Here is a 6,000-nt window from a genome sequence, read left to right on the forward strand (position 1 = left end):
CATCCAACAAGATGCGTGAGTGACACTCCTCTCCAATCTTCATTTATTTATTTAATATTAAAAAACTCCTCAGATGTATATAAGCCATCTGTTGTTTGCAAATTCACTGAGCCTTGCTATATTACACATCTGCAAAGCATTTTCATTTGATGCTATTAACGATGGAAATTTGCTCATTAAATTTTCTAGTAGAATAAGCTCATGCTTTCTAGACATTTCTGATTATGGCCCAGTCTTCTTTTCTATTCTATCTGCAGCACCTCTACTTTGATCATTGCATTTAAGTTCCAGGCTGCTATGGTGTGAAAAATAACATTGGTCTAGTCACAGCAACAAGGCCAGGTTCTTCTCAGCATGTCTGGGCCACTTAACGCTTATTTTCTCAGTGCACTGCAGAAAACTCCAGCTAGAGATGGGGCCCTTGCTCAGCTAATAAACTGTAGAGCAGTTTGGAGCCTAAAGAGCTGTGTGTTGCACATCATCTTCTAACATTGCCAGGGTAAGCGGGAGAGCATGAGAACATGCTGAGAGCTTCAGGTGGAGGAAACAGCAGTGTCTGCTGACTTGGAGATCAGGGAGGGATTCATCTGAGCAAACATCTGAGCTAGTCATCCTCATGCCTTACTTTATGCCCTCTTGCATACTGAAGTAAACATCCAAAATCAAATAGTTGAACCATGCCTTAGCACTTCCCCTTTCTTTCCTCTCAGTAAGGAGAGCCCACAGCAAGTTGTGCAGAAGTGCAGTTGTAAGGTTAAGTCACGGGAATCCCAGCCTGGATCAGCTTCAGACAGATCTGCTCATCTGCCACATGGCAGCTAGTGAGCTGCTTCTCATTTCTCTGCCTCTGTTTGCCTTTCTACCTACTTTGCCTTCTGTCTGCTGGAAGCTGTTATACATTTGTACAGTAACAAGCATGTTGGGATTTGCTAGGACAGCTGCTTTAATTCAGCAAACATATGGAAATGAAAAGAAATACATCAGTGCCAGAAAAGAAACTAGCCCTTAGGTACTGGATGCAAGCTGAAGCAAGACCTGACAGTCGCAGTCGGTTAACACAGATAGTTTACTTCAGGCTTTTGACTTACTGGCTGACTTATTTTTGTTGATTAGAACAAATACCTGCTGGTTTCAGTCCTTTGACTGCTTGCCAGGTGCAGCATCTAAAAGATTTAAATCCTTATTGATGATTTTGTCTCAGCCTTACAAATCAGGACAGGGATGAAATCCCAGTGCTCAATAGGCACGTACCATTTGTCCATCAATTCTGATAATCAGCCTCTACCAGCAAAATGCCATGAGGAAGCCAGGCACAAGAGAAATAGTCTTTCACCTCCATTCTGCAGGGTGCCTGTTTGCCCCCACTCTGACCAATGAGACAGTATTTTGCTGTACCAGGTCTCATCACACAGTATAAATATATTTGAAGGTGGTGGTTGACTCATGAGAGGAACCTCATGAAGTTCAACAAAGGCAAGTGCAAGGTCCTGCACCTAGGCAGAAATAATCCCATGCACCAGTACAGGCTGGGGACTGACCTGTTGGAAAGTAGCTCTGCCGAAAAGGACCTGGGAGTGCTGGTGGACAACAAGTTAAACATGAGCCAGCAGTGTGCCCTTGTGGCCAAGAAGGCCAATGGGATCCTAGGGTGCATTAGGCAGAGTGTTGCCAGCAGGTCGAGGGAGGTGATCCTGCCCCTCTATTCAGCCCTGGTGAGGCCTCACCTGGAGTACTGTGTCCAGTTCTGGGCTCCCCAGTACAAGAGAGACATGGCACTCCTGGAGAGAGTCCAGCGGAGGGCTACCAAGATGATTAGAGGGCTGGAGCATCTCTCCTATGAAGAAAGACTGCAAGAGCTGGGCCTGTTCAGCCTGGAGAAGAGAAGATTGAGAGGGGATCTCATCAACGTGTACAAGTATCTGAAGGGGGAGTGTCAAGAGGATGAGGCCAGCCTCTTCTCCGTGGTGCCCAGCAACAGGACAAGAGGCAATGGGCAGAAACTGAACCACAGGAAGTTCCATCTGAACCTGAGAAAAAACTTCTTCACTGTGAGGGTGACAGAGCATTGGAACAGGTTGCCCAGAGGGGTGGTGGAGTCCCCTTCGCTGGAGATATTCAAAACCCGTCTGGATGTGATCCTGGGCAATATGCTCTAGAGGACCCTGCTTGAGCAGGGAGGTTGGACTAGATGATCTCCAGAGGTCCCTTCCAACCTAAACGATTCTGTGATTCTGTGACTCTATACACACAAACGTTTGAGCATGGTACTGCACAGCCGCGCGCCCCCCCCCCCCCCCCATTAGCCACAGTTAGCCAGCAGTAGAAGAGAAGTCATTGGTGCCACAGAGCAGATTTAATCTCCCTCCAGAGAAGAGTGAGATTGAAACATACGATTTCTTAGTTGTGAAACATGCAAACAATTTTCAGGTCAGTCCCTACATGACATGGCTGCTTCACCAACATTTCCCATTCACATGGCAGGAGTAGCCAAAGCTTGATGAAGAGGTGTAGAATGTGTACAGTGGAGTCAGCAAGACACATTGGAAGAGGTGGGTGCGCAGTTGTAGAAGCTGATGAACGCAAAATAACAGCTGTGGAAACAACTGTCTTGCTGGGTTAGGTATATTTTATGTATATCTTCCTCATACTTCTCCCTTTTGCCATCTGTGTTTTGTACAGCCCTCCCTCTACCTTGTCCTCTCTCCCATTGTACGTTGCGCACAGGTGTGTAATGAGGTTAAAAAACTACATATGATATTGGTTGCACAGCTGCCTCTTCCCTTTGAGTTCCAGTATTTGACTGCATGGATGGATGTGCACTGCACAGAGTGTCACAGCCTCCCTACCAACTAAGAAGTGTCAGAAGTGTCAGCAGAAGAAAGAGTAGGTTCAATGTATTTCGTTTTATTTTATGTCTCTTTGCTACTAATGACCCTTTAATCTCCTATGCAGCAGAGCATGAAAACAAGAAATTGATAAAAGGGCAAATCATTATGGTTTGATCCTACCTTATGCACTTAATATGCAGAATGCAGATATTAAACCAAGAGGACTGCACATATAAAGTGTCTGGCATATGAGCAAATAAGCCCTTCAGTTTATGATGCTCTCTTCCAGGACTGGACAGAGATTTAATTCAGTGCGATCCATGATAAGCTCATTGAGTATACTGAAGTGATAGGTTGCCTGCACTTCAGTGGGCATTAACTCAGCTCTTACTGTGGCTGCAGTCATTGGTAATGGTCCTGTATTACTGTCCCTGAGGTCAGTTTCAAAGACAGAGACCTTCCTATAGTTGTCTACACGATCACCCAAGCAGGGACGTGCCGCATGACATAAGCACAACATGTCCAAGGTGCACACATCATGTGTGCTGAGGATATTAGATTTACTGTATTAGCAGTCTGTGTATGCGTACTGACCAAATCAAGGGTTATTTGATTACAGCCAGATCAAAGCTATTGCTCGCTACAAGCCAAACCACCAAAAAGGTTATGGGACTACTGGAAATCTAGGAAATATCCCAAGTCCTCAGATGATGATCCCAAATGATGCCAAACAGATGTGATTTCTGGATGGGGAGAACAGATGCGTCTATGCAATCTGGCCGTATTTTAGACCTACACAAAGGATCGCCCTCAGTCTAGTTTTGTTGTACCGTATTAGCCCTAGTACTATATATTTTTACTATAGCTCTTTATTTTAATGCAGTTTTAGTTCAGTGCTTTTTGTCTGCTTTAGCAAATTGTTTAATAATCTCTTTGTGGATTTGTTTGGTTTTGCAAAAATAACAGTGGCAAACCAACATAGCACTGAGTTTTGGAGAGGGCAAGGGGAGCTTTTGTAGCACTAACACCGGCAAGTAGGTTGAGTGCATTACTCACACACTTTCTAACTGAGTGCCAAAGTGGAAGCAATATCTGAAGACCATGTCAGATTTCATGACTATGTTTTTGAACTGCTTTCAATTTTCAGTGGCACTTTCACCTACAAGTGAAAGATAATATATTTCTATTCACATCTCTTAACCTATTCCATGGAGTCTTTTTTAGCTTCTCTCACTTTTCACCTGAGGGAAAAAGAGACATAGAAGAAAAAACAATCTTGTAAAAGACAAACATTTATTTTTAATTCCTGAACTTAGCTATGTTTAAATAGTTTATCCATCTGAATAATAATAAAATTAACCCCCTCACCATAGCATCCTCAAATGTATAGCACCTGATAGCCCAAGTCCTTTGGTTTATCTGTAAAGAACACTCATTAGATTTATGTGTGAAGAAAGCAGAACAATCCCTTTATACCCTAATATTTATTAAAAAGAAAAATACTTTCCTTTTTTTTTAAAAGAAGAAAAGTGGGCAATGTCCCTGTTAAACTGCAGACCCTCATAACATATCTTGAAAAAAGGCATCAGAAACCTAAGTGTCATGCAAGAATCCCACCCTCTCTGTTCTCTGCATAGCTCTTTCTCTTCATTTGTCTTTTGCTCCTCATACAGTCCTTGAAGTTCACCTCTCTGATTTTTCCAAATTACTACTTCTCTCTGGAGACTATTCTTTCTTATGTTTGAAATACTCTGACACGCCATTCACAGTTCATGTCTTTGTATTATTTTCCATTATTTGTGTCCAATTCTACATCATTCCCTCCTTTTTTGTCCTTACCTTGGTCTTTGTTTAAAAGAAATGGAGCTTTTATAACTCTTCAGGTAGATGGCATGATTCACAGCATGGTTTTGACCTTACTTTCTCTACTTGTTTTCTCTGTAAATGTACCTGTGCTAGGAGCTCCTTTCCTCATGCCATGCCCCCCACCCCTTTATTTTATTCCATTACCTGATGTCCACATCTTTAAAGTGAAGAGAAGAAAGTGCTCAAAGGAAGGCACAGTAGCCCTAATGGCCTGTGAGCTTTCCACCCGCACTGACCTCAACTATTGCCTAGACACAAAAATTACCTCTGTGCACAGAGTATGCCTGTGTGTCCTCTCCATCCAGACTGCAGGAGCTGGAGCTTGGAGGATGCTTGTGAGGTCATGGGTTAGAGCCCAAGGTCCCATCCTACTTCAGTTTAGCAGTCCATACACGCCCTGAGCAGCTAACCTTATACCTGAATTGAGCAGTGGGCAGACCCGGGCCCCTTCCTATCAGACTAGACCCAGGGGGACAGTGGGGAAGGGAGGAGAGTGGTGCCAGGTAGGTGGAGAGCACAGGTTGCCTCCTGAAGGTGGGGCAGTCTCAGTCCTCCGCCAACAATTTTGTCGGTGCAACTGCACACGTGATTATTCTTATCTAAAGTCAATGGAAATTGAACCTTAGAAGGCGCACAGGAAACTACTAGTATGGATGCCATGTAAACATAATATTTCAAATTAGCTTCTACACTAAAAAGAAGACAAATATGAGTTAAAAACCTGTTTCTGTGGGCAAGCGCTGCATAGCTAGTACTATTCTCATTTGACAGAGGAGTGTGGTACCAAGCGATTAATTAATGTAATCCAGTATTCGCAGTGAAATTCATATTCTCCAAGGTTTTTGCATTTTTTTTAACCTTTTAACCTTAAGTAACTTTTAGGTCACTTTAAAATCCAAGTCTGATAATCAGGCACATATTATACACACCAGGATAGGAATTTCATCTTAGTTATCCAGCTGGAAGTGAACAATATTTCCTGTTACTGGAATGAAAGAAGAAAAGAAATGATAGTGCCTGGAATTGATAGTACTGTGTACTTCCAGTTAATGGTAACCTACCAAAGCAAGATAAACATGGGAATGTTACTTCTCAGAAGGAGTCATTTATGGGACAGTATCAATTTAGATTTGGATTATATGTGACATTCGCAATATATTTGCACAAAAATTGAGCAAGTTCAGCTTTTAAAGGGAGTATGTTTTGATGTGTTTCTTACCTAAACTGGCAAGACAAATTCAAAGATTTGATCTTAGGACTCAGCACTGATTGATCCCTGTCTAACTTGTGGCACTTCAATAGTGTG

Source organism: Struthio camelus, chromosome 2, assembly GCF_040807025.1.
Source record: "Struthio camelus isolate bStrCam1 chromosome 2, bStrCam1.hap1, whole genome shotgun sequence".
NCBI classification, from domain to species: domain Eukaryota; kingdom Metazoa; phylum Chordata; class Aves; order Struthioniformes; family Struthionidae; genus Struthio; species Struthio camelus.